The 21,081-nt window shown below is 38.6% G+C and overlaps 1 long non-coding RNA gene across 3 annotated transcripts in view; it reads right to left on the bottom strand.

The window, feature by feature from the left end:
• LOC122823750 overlaps positions 1 to 21,081 on the bottom strand; it is a 38,138-nt gene that overhangs the window by 10,808 nt on the left and 6,249 nt on the right. The window lies entirely within an intron of this gene.

Below are 21,081 nucleotides of genomic sequence, written 5' to 3'. Positions count from 1 at the left end.
CAATACTCAGGTAGATGGTTGTTGCGTTTAATTGATTCAAGTGTCCACATAGTGGCCCATACACAGCTAGTGGGACACATTAACACGAGGCTGGTCGGATCCATATTTTCATGTCTTTTGAGCTAAATTCTCACCCCGTCACCTGAAAGTTGCAGCTGAAATCTAGACTAACTGGACCAGGCAACTTGTCACTAATTTTGATGATTCTGTGACACTGTTAGGGCTAGAGTTAGTCCACAGTGATCTTCTGCTGCCCTAACCCATCTGCTCTAAAGTTTAACATGTTGTGTACTCAGAGATGGTATTTCCGATGCCACAGTTCGGTTCAGCCACTGTTCCCCTTCTGTTACCTACTCTGATTTCTGACATCAAGGCATTTTCATTCGCACAACTGCAGCTCACTGGATATTTCCTCTATTTTTGGGATAATCTCTGAACACCCAAGAGAGAGTTATGAATGAAAATCCCATTAGATCAGATGTGGTGTGTTCTGAGAAAATGGATCATTTTGGTGTCCAAGACACCTTATCTCTCCTTTCATTACATTGAACAAGCATGTTTATCACATAGGAAGGAAGGCATTATCCCTCCTGTAGTACTAAGAGGGGTTCCTGTAGACCCTACACGAACTCTAACCTATGTGCGGTTACGACAGAGTTGCACTGACCCCACATGCGTTTTACATGTTTGTTTTTTTTCCCATGGTTTTGGGAACTGACTAGATAAGAGATAAGACTGCTATACGTGTCTATAGGTGTCAAAAAGGAAATCAGGTCAGATTTTTTAGCTTTCACTGGAAAAGAATCGCCACCGTGGACCAACATTTTTGACACGCATCACTACAAAAGCGTTCTAGCCCTTTATGTTCCTCTGCATAATAATGTAATGGAAGCGTGTGTGTTATCAGGCGGTAACTATCGGAGACCAATAACTGAAGCATACATATTGGATCAGGATGAATTTCTATAAGGCAGTAAATGTTAATCTGTTAATGTGGAGAATTACCAGCGATTTTCTTTCATTAAGGCTGACATGAAAGCAAAGACGCACAATAGAAGTTCCTCAGGTTTATAATGGAAGCAAAGACATTAAAGAGCCTGTTATTAAAAGTCCATTAACCATATTTCCCCTTCTTTGAAAAAAAAAAAAGAAGAAAAAAACGCATTCATTTCCTTTTCAGAGAAAGACACGGCCATTGGCACTAAACTAAGTGGAACAAGGAGTTAACTGGCTGCAGAACTGCATTCTAAGCACATCATTTCAGCTTACTTTCTTAAGAAAAGAATTCTGTCACAGAATCTGATATGCACTGTAGAAATGTAATGCTCTTCCAAGTAGAGCTTGATGAGTTTTGCAGAAACTAGAAAATCAAACAGCTCTTGGACCGGAATGGGACATAACGGGTAGATTGTTTGGAATGTGTGGCTATAATTTTGCTTTTATGCACACAGAACTAAAAAGAAAAAAATTCCAGTGTCAACATGGTTTGATAAGGTCTGTGTAGTGCACCACTGACAGAGATTAATTTCCCAGCTGTTCAGTCAGAATGGGAAGAACACTGTGGGTTCTGTTTGTTTACACCTGTCTCTGTGTACCTTTAAATTTATGTCTTTGTGCGTGCATGGATTTGTCTGTGTGGGAAATGGAAAGCAAAGCAGGTAAATTTCCACTGTAGCAGTGGACCGAGCCATTTCATTACTCCATCTACCTTCACAGAGATTGCTGTCATTGCGCTGATGCCTCTGGAGGTACAAATCAGTTTACAGAACCGTTTCATTTCCAGGCACGAACTCAGCTGGAAAATTTGCACATTACTACGCTCACGTCACAAGCAAAAACATACAAGGGTTCATTTCTACCTTGTTTTCTCTGACGTTCCTTGCTTTCATAAAAATGTGTTTCTTCATACTTGGGAAAAAAAAGGGGGATAAGTAAGGATAAGTTGGTGAGATGGAAGAAGCTCCCTATATATATATTTTGGAAGATGATAATTCTCCCTAAGTTAATTTATCCAGTGTCTATGCTGTTTTTGCTTATTGACTCTAACGATTTAGCTGGAATCAATAAAGGAATATCAGAATTTACTTGGTCAGGCAGAAAACCTAGAATTAAAACTGAGGTCTTACAACTTCCCAGAACTTTGGGTGGATGGGGTCTGCCCAAAGTTGACAACTATGTACTCAAGAATTAGTTCACTGTGGGCTGCCCAAAAACACGCTAATCTAAAGCTTGAGATCGAGGAAAGTGTTTGTAAACCTTGTCACCCTATAAATATGTTAAATAAACCAAAGCGAGAACTCATTGTCAAGGATAACTTTCTAATCACTAGTACTATTCAGGCATGGGGCATTTTGAGGAAAATGTTTGGTCAGAATAAAAATTTGTCATCTCTGACAACATTGGTAGACAACCCAGATCTGACAGTAGAGGGCGCTGGTCCTGATCTTAGGTCTTGGCGAGATGCTGGCATTACCAGGATCCATGATCTATTGAATAATGGAAAATTCAAGACATTTGAGGACTTAAGAACATAATATAATATTGTCTCCAGGGACTTTTATAAATATCTTCAAGTAAGGCATTACGCTGAGGCAAAAATGGACTCACTGGAGTTCCCAGGGGATTATTATTTACTGGGAAAAAATATTCTTGATTGTCATAAATGTGGTGGATTTGTGTCAAGATTCTATGCTAAATTACAAGCCCTAAGGAAAGATAATATGGAGAGTTTAAGATCAACCTGGAACATAACTCTGAAAAGTACAATTGATCCAGAAGCATGGGAAGACATTTTGACTTTGCCTTCCAGAATCTCAGTATGTAACTGATACAAAGAAATGCAATATAATGTTTTACACAATGTATACATATATATATATATATATATATATATATATATATATATATATATATATATGCTGTATAAGTTTTGTCCTGTTATTGTTCTTTCCTTTTTTCTTTCTGTATGAATTTTCAAAATACCTAATAAACATAATATAAAAAAATATAAGCGTTTCTGATTCAAACCTTTTGTCACCAAATGATGAACCACTGCCTTCAAACAGAGATTAGAAACTTCTCTTTAGTTTTAGCACAGCAGCACTGTCCTTCCCTGAACTCGGTAGGAAACTTACATAACTACATCCCAGCAATGCCTGCTGTCCTTTAATCAAGGTTTTAATTAAACAATATTGAAAAAAATAATATAAATATGTAGCTGAAAAGTGAAAGGTAATAAGGCGCCAGATATACAAGTCTTGACAGTGTTTACATGTGGTATTGATTGGGTTGATCAAATGGACTAACGCTGACTCACTGCCTTTAATTACATGAGATATGGAAAGAACATGCAGGCTGAACAACAATTAATCACTGGAATGACCCAGCAGAGTACATATATACATTTTGGAAGGTAAGCACTGACGAAAACTGTGATTAGTAATTGCTTTAGGGATCCACTGATTAGGTGAGAAAACACCTCAGTGTAGGTTAATCTGTCTTCTTTACTCCTACGTCAGTCTCTGCTTTGATTTAAATACCCTTTTTAAAAAATCCCCTTGATTACCATGTTTTTACTATAAGTCAATAGTCTCCAAGGGCTTTAAATGCCCAACTACTGTTGCCCAGAATAAGGGCAAAGTTTTCTAGGAAGCCCTCTGCTTCCTGTCACAAGTCAAACCACTCTGCTAATACAATGTTTCCTCATCCATGTTTCTCTAAAAGGCCAGAGGGAACACACAAACAATTAATTATAGTGCAGGAGCTACTGCATGTGAGAGGGAAAATGGAAAAACACTAGATATAAAAGTATTTAATAAACTCCTTGAAGATAGGTTGTGCTGTTTGTTTTCATTTCTTCCCTTTGGAATATCATGGAAACAACACAAGCTGCACATTCCTCAACGTTCATTCACGCATCCACCCAGTGGAGAGCAATGTGATCTAACTGTGATCTGTTGACTTCCCAGCATGATAACAATTTGAATTGCACAGCCAGAGCTAGAACAACATGGCTGACTATAACTGAGAATCTATGACGGGACATGGACACTTTAATGTTTAAGATCACACAAATTTCATTATGACACAAAGATAATATGAGAAAATATATCAATCATTAATATTTGTTATTAATGATGATTTTCCACTTAAAGCAAATAAGAGTATGACATTTAATGACTTATCAGGCCAATAGAAAATTTGTTTAATACCTGCAAATGCAATTATTCTCTAATGTCACTGGAAACTAGAGTATAATTTATTGAATATAGCCGTAATTTCACGTACAGACTACATTTAATAATGTATTTTTAAAATAACTTCCAGATAATAACCGAAAAGATTACATTAAAGTTTCCTTTTGGTATATGGGATGTTGGATGATTGTAAAATTCCCTTTCAGAGGGAGAGAGGCCTCCAGCAGATCCCCATTCTGGGAGGACAACCATCCGCTTTAGCAAACAAACAAACAAACAAACAAAACCACCAGACCGAACACAGTTTGTAGGGCTCTGGGGAAAAGTGTGTTCATGGGGGGTGGTCAGAAGAACCACAGGGTTCTACACCTCCCATCAGAATTCCAATACATCCATCCATCATTGTTTATGACATTTTAGTTCAGCAAACAGCTGTCATGTCTTGTGGAAATATTCGATTACAAGTCATGCAGTCATGACTCTCTTGGTGAAATCATGTAAACAGGGAACAAAGTACAAAATGTCAACATTTTTAGGATTCTAATTGGCTGGAACATAAAGAGCGGTTTGCGCAGAACATAATTTGTCCATGAAACGTCACTGCTGAGAAGGTCTTGGGTTTGATACCCTTGTCCAAATAGACAAGGGGAAGTGCTTTTCCCAAAGATTACACAGAAGCCTGTAACACGAGTTTCCCATGGAAATCAACTCTTCACTGTTAACGGCCATGAACCGCTGCAGAAGAAAAAGGGTCCAATGCAACACGGTGGTGTAAAATTTGCTATGGTCTTGAGGGTCAACTGAGTTCTATAAGCCTCTTTGTTGATCCAGATGAGGCGGTTTAATAAGATCTAGAGCAGATAAAGTACTATCTGTGTCTCTCTGTCTTTGACTAGATCAACACAAATCAAAGGAATAAGTCAGGCTACAGTTAAAGTCTTCAGTTTTTATTTCTTGGTAATCACAGCTAATATGAGGCAAAAATATCCAGAGTCAATATAATATTTAGTTTTGAAATTAGTTGATAAAAAAAAGCCATTCAAACCAATGTGATTCTATGCAGAAAAGTAATTCTCCCCATAAACAACCAGTTATATTAATAACTGGTTGTGCCACCCTTGGTGGCAACAAACGCCACCAAGTTGGGAATGAGTCTTCTGGATCACTGTGGAGGGATTTGGTCAATGAGCTTTTTTGGGGTTATTTTTGCAGAAATATTTTTCCTTTAGCTATTTACGGAGGTTATCGTTATGCAGTATTATTAGTAGTTTGCTGAGCTGAAACACTTGAGTCAACTTTTGTTGAGTCAAAAGCTCAACAAACTGATAAAAATTCAGAGAAAAAGATGCTAATTGGGATGGAAAACATCCTGCTCCTACTGATGAAATAACAGAACATGATTAGTCAGAGCTCTTCAAAATGAACCAGTACAGGAGGCCAGTCATGCACCTCCAACAGCTTTACATAATAACTTACTCTGTCGGATCACTAATTGTTCCGTCTCATCACATTTTACTGTTCATCTTATTATAATTTCATCTACTTTTAACAGCGCCACCCTAAATAAATCAACCGGGATTGTTTTTTGGTTGTTTCATTTTTTCTGAGCACGACTCAACAGGCAGCATGCATTTTAAATCAACATCCGTGCCGCAGGGCAGCGAAGTTTTCTGTGGAATAAGAGAGGAAGCAAGATTAGAGGCGACCGAGACTCTGAAACATACGGAGGAAAACATGACGCAGGCAACACGCAGCACGCTGCTATATATTAGCGAGGATCCTTTCTGCCTGTGCGGCCTGGGACAGATAAAGAAACGCTCCATGTCAGCGCGCTGCACAGATTGACTCATGCAGTCTCGCTCCAACGTGTGATTTGTTTGTGTATGGATGAAAGCGGGCGAGGGAGGAGGCGCTGCCAACTCTGATTCTGAATCACTCTGAAGTGAGAGAGGGGCGGGGAGAAGAGCTAAAATTAGAGAGGAAAGTCATCAAAAAGAAAAGACAAGGGAAGCTCAGAAAAAAATGCTCCTTTTTCCCTTCGTACTGTAATAAATCATGTAAAGAATCCGGAATTTTACAGCTGAAGGTGGCGGGGCTACGAGAACTAAAAATAAAAGTGAGGTTTATCATTGTGTAACATTCTGCTGCTCTGTGATAAAAAGGGCATGCATTATAGTTATATATAATGAAACAACTTCATTTCACAGCAAAATTTCCACATTAGCTACATTTGTGTAAAATCTTTAAAAAACCTTTTACTGGATTTTATGTGACCCATCAAAATCAAGTCATTCTAAAGTGGAAGGAAAATGCTACATGTGACACACATTTGTCCTCAACCCCTTTTTTACTCTGATGCCCCTCGATGTTTACGGATACCAGCCAAGAAGCAGTTTCTATGCCTTTTGCAATTATGTACCATTTTGTCTCAATCTGTCACATAAAATCCTGCTGGAAAACATTGGAATTTGTGGTATTAGTGTCAAAATATGAAAAATATCAAGTCGCCGTATTTCTATTTGCTTTGTGGTGCTCTTTGGTGAAGAAATACACAACAACATGTATTATAAAGAAACCCAAAGCCACTGCCAGCTTATTATTAGACTTTAATGCAAGGCATACCAAGAAAGTATTGTTATAAATATTTGGTGCAGACGGAAGTGTGCAAAATAATAGCCTCTATATCAAGCATGGTGTTGGAGGTGTTATGATTTGGGGTTTCTTGTATGGTGTGAAGTAAACTCATAATGACCTCTCATCAAATCAAAGAATACGCAACATATTAATAATTATTTTTAAATCTTTTGTAGCTTCATGTTCAATTTTTTGATTTTTGTAAGTAATCTAACCTGCTCCATGCAGGTTGACAAATGGTGGGGAAAAAAATTAAAAATCTGATCATTTTGGACACAAAATCAAACCAAATGTATTTTCTTTAATGAAAATAAGTTTGACAGTGAAGTACGAGTGCAAAACACCATAACTCAAGAAACTGGTTGTCCATAAACTAGATTGTCAGGTTTATTGTTGATTTCTGCTCTTTTACCTCCACACTTTGACATTTGTTTGGTTGCGTTTTGTTTTTCTGACTTTACTCCTTGTGTTTGTTTGCACTTCAGCCAAGGCTACCAGTCAATGCAAGCATCAATAAGGGCAATAAGAAAGCATCCCGTAAACAACAACACTACCACATTAGCAGCGATGACATAAATTGTTGCCGTAATATTTGTGATGCAATTTCGTTGGTGTTTTTTTTTGCTTATAAAGCATTTTTAGCCATGACAACAGAGCCGCATAACCAATCTTGTTTTCTATTTATACGGTGTGTTCTGAGTTTGATGGGGTTTATGAAAGAGAGAGAGGGAGCCGCTTCATCACTCGCCACATTTCCAGTGCCAGGAAACTTCACACATTGACGTCTTCGCCTAACAGATTGAGGCAGCCACGCTGAGGAAGCCTCACGGTACAAAGATGCCGAACGCTGCCAAGTTGTCAGTCACACGTGCACGTGCACGTGTGCACGTACGTGTGTTTATCCCTACATGGCCGACTCATCCCCTCTCCCGGTGTTTTGTTGTTTTTAAACGCAGATTGACGCCGTGTGTCGTCATCCGACTGTATGTGGATTCTGATTAAATATAAACTGAACTGGAAATCAATCCATCTCTATCAATAGCAGGATTATTGGTTTATTGATGTAACTTCCTATGACATTTCTAGATTTTTTGTAAGAAATATAACCTGCTCTTAGTGGACTGAAGAAAAAAATACAAGGCTCAGTATGTCTTAGAGCCAAAACAATAACCCAGTCCGCTCAGAACAAAGCAGAACCAGTAAACATTTCCTCAAGAATGCAACCCAGTGACCAAATACCAATAGCTCCATTAAAGGCAGCTCCCAGCAGGGCCTCTGGACATCTATGAAGAGATTCTGATTTAACTAACAATACCAATGTCTGCTTTCTTCAGATATTTAAGAAAAAAGATCTTTCTGAATTTCTCAAGTGAGGCTATGTTAAAAGATTATAAGTAGTTAATAACTTGACATCTAAATGAAGTGGAAATCCAGATTTGCTTGGTCCCATAAGATAGTAGGTAATAGATAAAAAATGGTTCAAACCCTCAGGGAACTTCTGTCTTAAATCAGTCCCTGTCACAGAAACATCTGTAGCTTACAATAACGTAAGCTACAGATGTTTCCAACCAGCAAAGTGTCTCTCTATTTGCTCTGAATGTTATTTGCCCAGAAGAAATAAAATGAATGTGTAACAAGCTGCTTGTGTGACTTAATACATTTCTGCACAGCCCTACATTTCTATTCTATAGTTATTTTGACTGAAAACAAGTCATGTGTTCTGTCCTCAGTTTGTGTTTCACACAGAAAAATCATAAAAACCAAGAATTAATGTGCAACTAATAATCGTTTCCTTTCAAATAATCACCCAACACCAATATGATGGTGATATAGAGGTCCACAAAATACTGTTCACAAAAACTGCTTTGTGTTTATGTTACATAGAGGAGTGCATATACACAGGTGTTTGGATGGATAGTGTTGTTCTACAGTATTGGTACAGTTCATACTAAATATACATTTGTCCAGTCATGCTTTAAAAACACACAGGCTTTAAAAGGGTGTCATAAATGTGTCATCCCATGATTAGTAAGTAACAGATACAGCTTTGCCACACTGGATGGACCTCATGCCATTGTCTGGAGAAACACACACCACCAAAACCAATCATGCACTTTCTCACGCGTGGATCTCTGAAATGTCGACCCACGCGCATGTGCTGACATCGGGTGCATCAGTCCTCTTACTCCTACCTAATGGCTGTTGAGACATGTGCACCCTTGATTTATTCCTCTGAATGCCAATGCTGGTACACATCCTACAGCAAATGTTTCTCTGGAATACCATCTCACTCATGGTGTCGAGAGGATTTCTGTTTGATTTACATTTCGTCTTGTGACCGTCAGCTGCTTTGGAGTTCACAAGGCTGTAAAAGGCTCCTGAAGCAAATAAAAGACTTTGATTCATGGAGTTATGTGGGAAAGACGCACATCTGTGTTTCCCTGCAGTAAACCGAGAATGAGATCTTGTGAAAGGTGAAAAGGTGAAAGGTCATGACTCAACTGTTAAAGGTCAGTCAGTTGTTCTTTCAGATTGAAATATTGAAGAAAGTGCAAAATAAACCAGAAGAGATTTTCCATTTTATCCTTCCAATTTTGTATCGGAAGATTTCAGTCTTGTTCTTTCTAATGAATAGTAAACAGTGGATCTACACGAAGAAGCCTTAAAAACGTCAGTTTGTTCTCAAAAGGGATTTTGTTCATAACTGCTGCCAGATATAGAAAAATAAGAAAAAAAATCAATCTGATGTTTGGTTTTTGTAAAATCTGATAAGAATTTTAGCCAATTCAGATTTGCATTTGAGAAGTCTTACACAAGTAGCGCTTTAATAAATAAAGTACAACTTAAAATACTGTACACTCAAAATGGTATACTCAATCTCAAAGAAATGTGCAACTGAGTAGGGTGAGTAAAAAGTGTATGGATATTTATACATCAAAACACAACAGACTACTTACAAGAAATGACAAATAACAACAGGGAAGTAAACCCTTCAAGGTTGATGGAAGCAGTGATGGTTAAACAGCAACACCTGCTGGTAGGAAGGATCTCCTATAATGCTCATTTGTGCACCTAGGATCTACCAGTCTCACTTGATTCAGACTGGTCACAGTTACATGGATGGGCCGGAAGACATTGTCCATCAGTCATGTTATTTTTCTCTTTCTGTCTCCCACCACCTGCAATAGCTTGAGAGATCTTATCTAACTACTTTCTCTCAGCTGTGGTTAAGCTGCTGCTCCAACAAACAACACAAGAGAACATGGCTGATGCCACCATAGAGTCAAAGAAAGTTTTCAGGAGCGCCCTCTGTACTCCAAAACTGCTAAGGAGATTTTAGTCTCCTTAGCAGTTAGAGTCTGCACCAAAACCCACGGAAGGAAGCGTCATGAAATCCTGTCAGGAAGACACTGAGCTGATCCCACAGGGCACAGAGGTCAGACCCTTAGTAGGGTACATACACAGATCAGAAAAATACTTAATGTCAATCAAATGTTGCTTTTTCTGTACATCTCTAGATTTTACCAACATTTCAAAAAGACCGTGGAGATCTTTTTGAAGATCTCACAGACAGAACACTGCGTCCTGTATATTTAGAACGAGCTGCTGCTCAGCAAATGTCTTTCAATGACTACCTGTGTAGTGGTGAATGCGCTATGTGCAAGAATTAGATGGTTCACTTAGACCATCTATCTAGACGTGCTAGAGCATTATGGACACTTTAGAAGGAACAAAACAGTGTTGCGCAGCCAGAAGAAAAGCCAGAAGTCTCTGATTGTTATAATTTGAATTTAAATTTTTATGGCTACTAAACATTTTTTTTGTATTTGTCATTTACAACAGGTGAGTTTGCTGTTAATTCCTATTATTTTAATTTTATAAAGCTCTGTACACTGGAGTATTACGAAATGCTTGTCCAAAATTATTACATTTCATGCTGACATTAAACAACAGTAGTAGAGGGCAATGTGGGGTCTTCCAGTCAGGATGGAGCTGTCACAAGCAGTGCTGTGAAACTGCAGAAAACGATCAAACACAGTGACAGTAACTGGTGTCATGCACTTCCCAGTCAAGTAACACACCAATCACATACTGTTTATTGAGTGTACCACCCATCTTCTTGTTTTCATGATTGCTTTGTAAGCTTAAAAATTCTAAGCAAAAAGTAAAACTCAGGAGAGACAGGAGAGATGAATACATAACTAGGAAGCAGAAGTGAAGCTGGATGGTTTTTGTTTTAGAATAATAAAACAAAACTTACACAACCACAAGTCTGTTGTTATTAAATCAGCATAATATCACTTTAAAATCAAATACAAGGATATCTGCATATCTGAAGGCATCAAGCAAGCAAGAACGCCAAAAATAACTGTCGTTAAAATGCATAGCACAGGGCACAGAGGTCATTCCACATATACTCTGTACATTCATATAAGGCTAATTCACAACAAACACCATATAGAATCACTTTAAATATCCAATTTGTATATATAGCAATCAACTTTGCAGAGGTTCCTCAGGCTGACCGTGTACGCGGCAACATTGGAAATCAAAATTTTCTCCTGACAGAAAGAAACCAGTGAAAGAACCCAAAGTTACTTGCAGCAATAGCTCACCCAATTGTGCCAATGATGAAACGCACTTACATTATGAGACAAGTTAAAACAAATATGTAGGCTATCAAACTTAAGTCCAACTCTTACAAAGCAAGTGCCTGGTGAAGGACAACATTGAGCAGAGATGCAACAAAGAGACTAATTGAAACTCTGGACGAACTACACAGGCAAACACCTCAGGATGCAGAATCTGCCAAAAGACAACTGTTAGACACACACTCCAAAAATCTGAACATTATTGAAGAGAGGAAATAAAAAAAAAAATCTGACATAAACCCATTCAAACTTTGCCAAAAGCCATGTAAGGGACACAGGAGGCATGTGATTCAGACCAGTTGAATCTTTAAGCCTGGGTGTAAAACACCATGTGTGGCGGAAAACTAAATCTGCACTTCAAGGATCCAACATGGATGATGCCAATGCTCTCCAATGACACTCTATTATGCAAAGTGAGTGTAATTTTCTTTTCTTTCGATAAACATTTGTCAAAGAACAAGTCACCCTCAAGAGCTCAGTGAATTATCACATGGTACCATGATAGGATGCCAACTGTACAGTAAGTCCAGCTGTGAACATTCCTCACCACTAAGTATTCATAAGTTAATCGTTAGGGGGATTAAGCAAAGTTGGAGAGTTTGAGAACAACAATGACTCAACTATTAAGAGGTAGGCCACATAAAATCCCAGAGCAGGATCAACAGATTCTAAGGCGCAGAGCAATGAGAGGATGACATGAGTCAACAGCTACAAACGTTGAAACCTCGTACAGACTTCAGATTTATTCAAAGCAGTGCATAGAGACCCTCTGGGATTGGCAAGTGCCAGGAGAATGGCATTTCTCAGTGTGCATTGCGTCAAGCGTAAAGTAAGTCTAGAGGGGAATGTGCTGTTTTCCAGAGTCAGTCCGATAGTTTTTGTGAGAGGAATGCTTAATGTCTCCCCATATGAGACATTTAGAAAAATGTTCCCAACTTTATGGGAATACATTGTGAGCGCCTCCTTTCTGCTCCAAAATGACTGCAAACAAAGTGCACAAAGCAGCTTTTTTTTTATAAAGACATGGATACGTTTGTTGTGGAAGAATTTGAGTGGCCCAGTAGAACAGCTACATCCTTGGTTGCATGTAAATCTAGATTTAAATTGAGTCACAGAGAGTAAAGACAATAAAAACATGCTTTATCTGTGGCATTGCTCATGAAATGTATTGCTGATGTATTGAAATTCAATATGATAGGTACATTTAACGACACTGTATTAGGTATTACATTCAGCAAGTATTTTTACTTCTAATACTTAAGTATTTTTAAAAGCCAGTACTTTTTTTTACTTTTACTTAAGTACAAATGTTAATGTGGTACTTTCACTTTTTGTGTGCGTTTTTTCTGTATTTGTACTTTTACTTAAGAACATTATTTGAGCACTTTCTCCACCACTCCACTGCTCTTAATGCTTGCTTATACATGCATTTGCTTCATGACATCCGTCTGTTTTGCTCATGCATGATGGTGGATGACATCATATTTAGATCTTGTTTGTTGATAAATGACTCACAGCTGAATGACAACATATGTCCCCAACACCCATCAGCAGCAGCATTTCCCCGGCTCTTTACGTGTCAGGAAAACAACAGGTCAACGTGAGGAAACTGTATCCAAAACAAATTTGAACTTCAGTGAAACGGAAACAGAGTTCAGCCTAAACAAAGAAAAATCCTCTGCTGAAAACTTGTACTTTCAGTGTACTTCTTAACATGGGTTTTTATTTTAATAAGTATGTATTCTATGTGCTTACAGTGTCTTGTGAAAGTAGTAATACATTTTAACATAGTCACGTCCTTAGATCTTGTGACCGCTGCAGTAGTCAGTAAGACAGAGAATTCAAATAACCAATCTACAAAATCCTACATCCAAAAATAGAAACTATTTTTTTGTTAAGTGCCTTGAAATTATACTAACACAAACGTTAAAGTACTTTATTGGAATTTTATGTGATAGACAACCAACAGTTGTGGAAGGAAAACATCAAACCTTTTCCCACTTAAGTTTGAATACAAACCTCGTCTCAAATGGAAGAGTGGAATATAAAAAGCTGTTATTGAATCATAAGAAGTCTTGCCTACAATTTGTAACAAGTCATGGAGGGGTACCCTGGTCCTTTTGACCTACAGACAAATAACACTGCACATTACTGTAAACACTATCTCCTTTGGCAATACATGGTGATGTCGGCATCACGGTTTGGGGAGAAGTTTTAAAAAAAAAAAAGGCCATTGAAAAGTAGAGTTAAATCCAGGAGGGTCTGGATAAAAAGACACTGGAGGCTGCAACAGACTTCACATTGTGCTACAGTCTTATTTCTATAACTAAAGCCTAATGTGTTAATCTACTTATTCTAATCTAAATAGAGGAGGAGGTAAAGAAAGAAAATAAGGTGCAGAAGTTGTACTGTAACAGGCGCAGTGCACAACATGCAACTCCGCCCCACTTCGCTCTCATTAATCCCTCATCCCAGAAGATTTGCACTTGACTCACCCTGTGGTTATAAGAAGTGGCAAAATGGAGCTGGAAGATGTTTAACAAAAGCTAATAACAGAGGAAGTTACAATACTAAAAGAAAAGTCAGAGGTCTGAAAGTCCTTTAAACTGGTAGCAGGTTAAAATAAGATGTCAGGTTTACTTTGGGCTCAAGTCTCCAATTAGACTCAGTTAGTTGGGTTGGATCAGGTTCAGACACGACGTCCACATGCATGGGGTGTGTCAGATTTTTTTAGGCCCAATCTAAACTCTAGACTGTGCTGGAAGTTCATCTTGTAACACCAAACGCAGTGTTAGAGTGGCCTAGCTAAAGTCCATACATAAATCTAAACAGATCAAGAAAGATTGGAGCAAATCAGAGCAAAGGGAAAATTAAACCACACACTTTTCAGAATGTGAATTCTAAATGTTATAAACCTTTTTTTTTTTTTCTTGGACTTCACAACAACGCTCTGCTTTGTGTTAGTCTATTATCCCAAATCCTAATACAAGACGGGTAAAAGTGGGAATACTTTTGCTATGCACTCTAAAGGCTTCTGAGAGGCAGCTTTATAGCTTTGAATCATTCATTACTTACATCATCATCGATGTGATTCTTATCCCCTCTGCACCTCTGAGCTTTACAAGGCGCTGTAAAAGCAAACCAGATCAGACAGGCTCACAACTCTGTGAAATTGGTAATAAAACCAATCTGCTCTCCAGGACTGAGCAGATTGGTTGATCTGTTTGAAAAGGGGTTTCCTAGAAAGAGGGACCCTCTTGTAGTTCACCTGTTTCCAAACTTTCTTACCTGTATTTTCCACAGAGTCGTGACTTCTGCATTTCTTTTCCACTCATTCAGATGTAGAGGCTACTTTCCACACCTTTAACAGTGAACAATGGACACTGGTGTCACATTTCCAGAACTGTGCGATAAGATCGTCAACCACATGGCACATGTTGTCAGTATTATGCTGAGTAAATAGTTAATAAGCTCTCCTGTGAAATGAAGCTGGACACACCCTCATCTACTCTTTGTGCTGTGCCTGTAGCATCAGATAGGCGTCCTTCACAACTGTTGGACATATGGGATGTGCGGCTCTTTTCCAATCATATTTTACTCCAGTAATGTTTGTGGTAACCAATATTAGTCTACCAAACAGAAAATTACAACACATCCCTGGAGGAAACTTTATGGAGCCAAGGGATAATGCCAGCTGCATATTACTACTTACTAGATACTAAAATCTGAGATTGCTGGCTATAAAAATTGGTATTGGTTTTCATTTCTCTTTTTGTTGCAGTCTGGCCAAACTGTTCACGAGGAATATATGCAGTTGCTTTTTTAGCTGCTCTCACTTTGCCACTACGCCAACAACAATATGTTATGTATCTGTTGGAAAAAACAAAGAAACGAGTTGCATCTAATGAAATTTCAAGTCTTGTCACAACTCTGAAGTGTAAATGTCATTCACAAAGCGTCATTCGCTGATGCATATACTGAGTGTTGTTTGGAATAAAGCAAGGGAAGTTTGTGTGGCTCTGATTACACACAAGGCAATACAAAGTGGCGTATAAAAAAGGAATACTAAAATATTAAACACATGAAATACATCGACAATGATAGTTAAGAGTCGCATAAAAAGAAAGAAATGTCAAAATACCAGTTTGAACAAACACAAAGGTAACACAGAAGCAGGGATAAGGAGCAGAACGATATTATGCAAGACTATTCTTTTTGAGATTTTTTGCTGCATGTAATTCACTTTCAAGTGGACATTTTATTAACAAAAACAATCCAAAACGGAGTGAATCCCAATCTTGGCTCACTAGTATGCCTCTTTTCTGACAGCAGTGATGTCCTCAGGTGTTCTAGGAGTTTGTTTCCGAGCTGAGGCGTATAAACCAAATCACGTCTCACCTTGATGAATTCTATTCAAGGAAACAACAGACTGAGTGGGTCTCAGCTCATCTGAGAGGTCCACATGGTTTCTGCCCGACAACTCTTACGGACCATTAACAAGAATTTAAAGTTCAACTTTTTTCGATAAAATAGAAGGAAACTGAGGTTTTAAGTGGCAAATGAAAAAAATTGTTTTGGAAGAAAAATCTAAATATAGTTTCTTGAGAGTTCCTGAAAGTCACTTCCTTATGATTTTGCCTCTTTTTGATGTATTGAATCATTCAGATGGATGAATTGTATTGCAGAGATGTAAAAGGGCTAAAGCAGGACAAGATGGCACCATAGAAGTCCTGTTTGAATATATACAAGTCTAATTTTAGTAAAAGTGCATGACAAGCTACAGATGGAAACTTTCAAATATGCAACATCAGTGTAGTGACAGGATTTTCAATTCACCTTAGAGTACTAATGAGGGAAAACACAATGCCTTTGGGTTGTGTTAACCAGAATGCATGTTAACCATCTGCAGAGTAACAAAACAACTTAGTATCTGGAAACATGGCAGACTTTCTCAGAAAGGAAATGATGTTTTTTCTGCTGACTAACTTCTCAGAATCCATTCTGCTCAAATATCTCTGCTGTCTGTCTCAGGCTGGCCTGTGGAAGTGGATAATTGGTGAGACTAATGTATGTCAGTGGTCCGTTTAGAGACACACACAAAGACATAGCAACGTGGTCATTGAATGATTAGGGATCTTGTAATGGGGTGCTGCTTTTAGAGTGCATTTACATATATTTAACTTTTTTCTGCAAGTTTCTGTTAAGTAAAGTGGGTGTCAACGTATAAAATTTGTAAAACTAACTTGAAAACTAATTATATAGTTAGACCTGCAAGCATTTAACAGGTTCTGAACTGGATTGAGCAAGTCAACTAACATTTAGAGAAATGCGACCATTCTACATCAAGAAAAACTGTGAAGGGTTTCCAACACTGTTTCCTAGGGGAAACAGGTTCAGATGTAGGAACTTGATTAACCTCAACACAGCAGAATCAAAACGTTGTCCTCCTCAGAACCATGAAGTTCAGAATGTGGTCCCTCTGGTGGAAGATATTTCTATAAGCATATATATTCTGCATAATAGAGATTTTCCACATCAAATACTTTTGCAGCATTGTCTCAGGGTTGGATGTTCTCCAGCAATCAAAGTTAGCCAGATAAAAACATTAGCACGTGGTGTGTAGGATATCCTGGCCTCGCCTGTGAAGCCGTCCATCTCCAGGTATTTACTCAGGTGGGAATGGCAAACTCAAAGTTACTGATTAATTGCGGAAGATCATTTAATTATTGTAATTATGCTGGAGGACTCCATGGAAACAAAAGTAAATGAGCAAAATCAAACTGAGAACCAGAGACATCATAACATGCTTCGCTTTTTTTTTTAGCAATTATATTGTCTTTGTGAGCTTTAGCATTACTGCTAATCCACAGGCAAAGCTAACATATATAGAAACATCAACATTTAGAATGTTTTGTTATTTTTATTCAGTATTTAATAATTACTTACATTCATTTTGCATACATGCTGCCTCATACTTTCTGATTTTAGTTCTTTGAATCATTTTCTTGAGATTTTTTTTTCCATTTAGCGCTGGCCAATGCTAGCTTGAAGAGCAATTGAATACGACTGAGCCAACTATAGCATAGCAAATAACATTTCAATTAGTAATTTCTGCCTATATTTTACAATAATGATTGAAAAATAGATTGGACATTATGATACCTAATAATAAAAAATGTATTTCTAGAATATCTATTAGGGGGTGTCGTGTGGTGCAGTGGTTAGAGTTGGTGGCTCACATTTAGAGGCTATAAACAGACGTAGCTAACTAACGTCTACAGTTCCTTTGCCCCATGTCTTTTCCCCTTCCTGTCAGATTACTGTCAATTAAACGCAACTGGTGCCAACAATTGTTTTATAAAAACAAAAATTTATTAGCTTTATTTTTGCATCTTTTTTCCTTCAGCTTCCCTCTCACTTTCTGCAGATTATAACATTTTTACCCAACCTTCTTTGCTCTTCTACCCTCGTATAAATCAGTATAAATACAGCTGTTCTACAGTCACACCCGCAGCATCAGATAAAAAGCACATCATGTTGAGATGGCCAAGTCAAAGTCCAAACTGAAATCCAATTGATGAGCAGTAGCTTGACTGTAAAACTAATGTACACTTTATTACTTTGCGTTGGTCAGTCATATACAGTCCTGAAGAAGACTGTAAAGTGACACATTTCTAAAGCCACAGAGTTTATGATCAAACTGACTGGTTTTACATTCATTTTTATGTTACCCATTAGATTCAGATGCTAGATATAAATTCCCTCCAATAAAGAAAATTCTGTGCTCTTACAATAATCAGTAAATGTAGCAAGGGTACTGTCATATGACCAGGCTCGTTTTGGTCACACGTCAAGCATCAATTTGAAAGAAACAAAGCGGCCACTTAGGATAACCGTCTATTTTAAATTGCTGGTTGCCCTAAATCAGGGGTGGGCAACTCCAGGCCTGGAGGGCCAGTTCTCCTGCAACTTTTAAATGTGTCTCAACTTCAACACACCTGAGTCAAATAATGAGTTCATTAGCAGAACTATGGAGAACCTGACTGCACTTGGGACGTGATTCAGCTGTTGGATTCAAGTGTGTTGGACCAGGGAGACATCTAAGAGTTGCAGGACACCGGCCCTCCAGGACCAGGATTGCCCACCCCTGCTCTAAATGCTTGCTCTTACTAAGTATGTTCAAAATATGATTCTGCTTCACCAGATTTCAGACCCTTTACTCTACTTTACAAAGGTAAATCCATTTGTTGAGTGGTGTGATAAGAATTATCTGACCATTAACATTGTGCCATTCATGTTAGCATCAGTGGTTAGCATCTTACACCACTGTCCATCCACCGGGAGGAGATAAATCTGGTAACTTCTTATAACTATCTGGGTATTCATCTGGCTAACCTCTTAAACTGGAGTGACCATGTGTGCTACCAGTTACAGAAAAGAGCAAGAGAAAAAAGCAAAGAATCCCCAAAACTAAACTGAACAGTTTGAAATACTCTTGTACCCTCTTCCATCAAAATTTTTTATCAGATTTTAAATGGCATTTAGAGGCCAAGAAGGTGTGCAATGGCTTTGGGTGTGTTGTTCTTGTGTTGTTTTTTTTTTACACTGTTGTGGATGTGTTTCTAGCTGTTTATATCAATTTTATATTTATTTGTTTTCTGTCTGGGCAGCTGCCACTATGCACCTTGAGTCCATGACAAATTTTCCCTAGGGAACAATAAAGTATATTCTGCTGTATTCTATAAAATGGCAGTAGGCGCATGGAAAGATACATGATGCAGCCTCTTTAAAAGCACCCCAAAACAAAGGGAGGGACAAGGAGTCTGCAGAAAAATGATCTAATATTGACTTGATGATCCTCAGAAGTACTGCAGTCATGGTTAGCAGCGTCGCAGTGGCTAATCATAGCAACATGAGGTCAGCGCATGTACCACAACAAGGCAATTAAGTCCTTCAAATGGCTGACCACAAGCCCACTCATGGCCAAACACACTCAAGACCAGACTTGGCCAGTTTATACTGCCACAGGATCCCTGTTAGATTGTTGTTTTCTGAGAGCTGTGCGTCAGTGCATCTGCCTTGGCCCCTTCAAACAAACACACACACGCCCACACACCCCCACACACCGACTTAAAAATGGACATCAGAAAGATCCTTGATGAAAGCACCTTAAGTAATTGATAATTGAATCTTTGCTCCTGTGCCTTGTCTGTGTTCTCATGTGAAGCAGTAGAAGATCATAAAGGCAAGACACACAGATCATCTGTACTCATAAACAGGTTCACAACATACTGTCCTCATTCCTGCTGCTGTATCACTGCCATTAATCCAGGAATAAATTGTGCGGACTGCATGGATTAGAAACCATCATTGGGGCTGCTGTAATGAGAAATGTGTTTTCTGTGCAAGAAGGCCAAGTCAGTAACAAAGAACCCCTAGTACTCACAGAAATTAGTCACCAAGCGATAACCTGAGTAGGACTGAATGGTGGAACAGTTGGTGTCAAGCAGCAAAGAGGTTCTGAGTTCGAATCCTTGCCTGGTCTCTACCAGTGCATGCGTGGGTTCTCACTGGGTACTTCAGCTTCCTCCCGCAGTCCATGAATGTCTCTTCTTTGTCAAATCTCACTCTAAATGGTTAATGTTTGTGTCGGTTCTAGTTTAGTTTAACCGATTCTGATGACTTTTTCTTCAAAATCGCAGAATTTTTGCATTTTCTCATTCAAATGCTTGAAAGCGAAGCCGGTGAGGCAGCAGCCAGTTGAGCCTCAGCTGGGATTGATCAAGCTCTCACTAACTGCACTGGCTGCCATTCTATGAGAGCATGTTCCTCCTGTCTGTACGTTGCCAATAAAATGGCTAAAAAAAATTTATGTATGAATTGATTTTCCATAATTTAGCTTATTTATATAATGTTCAGTGGTTTTTGTCACCAACTGTGTGTGTAACGTGATTCGTGTGCTGAGGAGCGATCATAAACGACAGAACAGATTCGAGGTGAGGCGGGCGGTTCTCTTGCCTCACGGCAGGGGGCGCTCATGATCCCAGACATTGTGACTTCACAACTGCAGAGTAAGAGACAGTAACATCGAGCTACAGTAAAGTCAAGTGCAGCGATATATTTATAGTTTTCTCCTCTTATCACAGCAATCACTTATTAATAATAGAAAAATAAACATTAAGCCTAAAACTATACAACTGCAACAGGCTGAATGTTCTGCTCTTTGTGTGGGAAATATATGAGTGTTTTGTTTTTTGTGGCGGTGTTGTCAGTTGTTATGGCAACGAGTCTCTGCACGTAGCTGCGCTGATACAGAGAGCGCAAAAATTTGGACCACAGCACGAAATTAATAATATCTGCATGTCCAAGTTTTATTGAGTTAACGTAATTATGCTACGGCCGCCGCGCGGCTTTGCACGACATGTAGAAGAATAATCTTTTTGCTCTCCAACGATGTCAGTATGCGCGAAATTTTCTTATGTAAACAATAATATGCGGGGGGAGGGAGGTCTACTTAATTAGAATTAAGTTAGTGCCTCACCAGCTATGAACCTCACCACACGTCACTGGTGCAGAACTAACAGATCAATGCAATGTTG

The sequence above is a fragment of the Gambusia affinis genome, linkage group LG20, assembly GCF_019740435.1.
Source record: "Gambusia affinis linkage group LG20, SWU_Gaff_1.0, whole genome shotgun sequence".
NCBI classification, from domain to species: domain Eukaryota; kingdom Metazoa; phylum Chordata; class Actinopteri; order Cyprinodontiformes; family Poeciliidae; genus Gambusia; species Gambusia affinis.
This window is presented reverse-complemented; position numbering and strand designations above follow the sequence as displayed.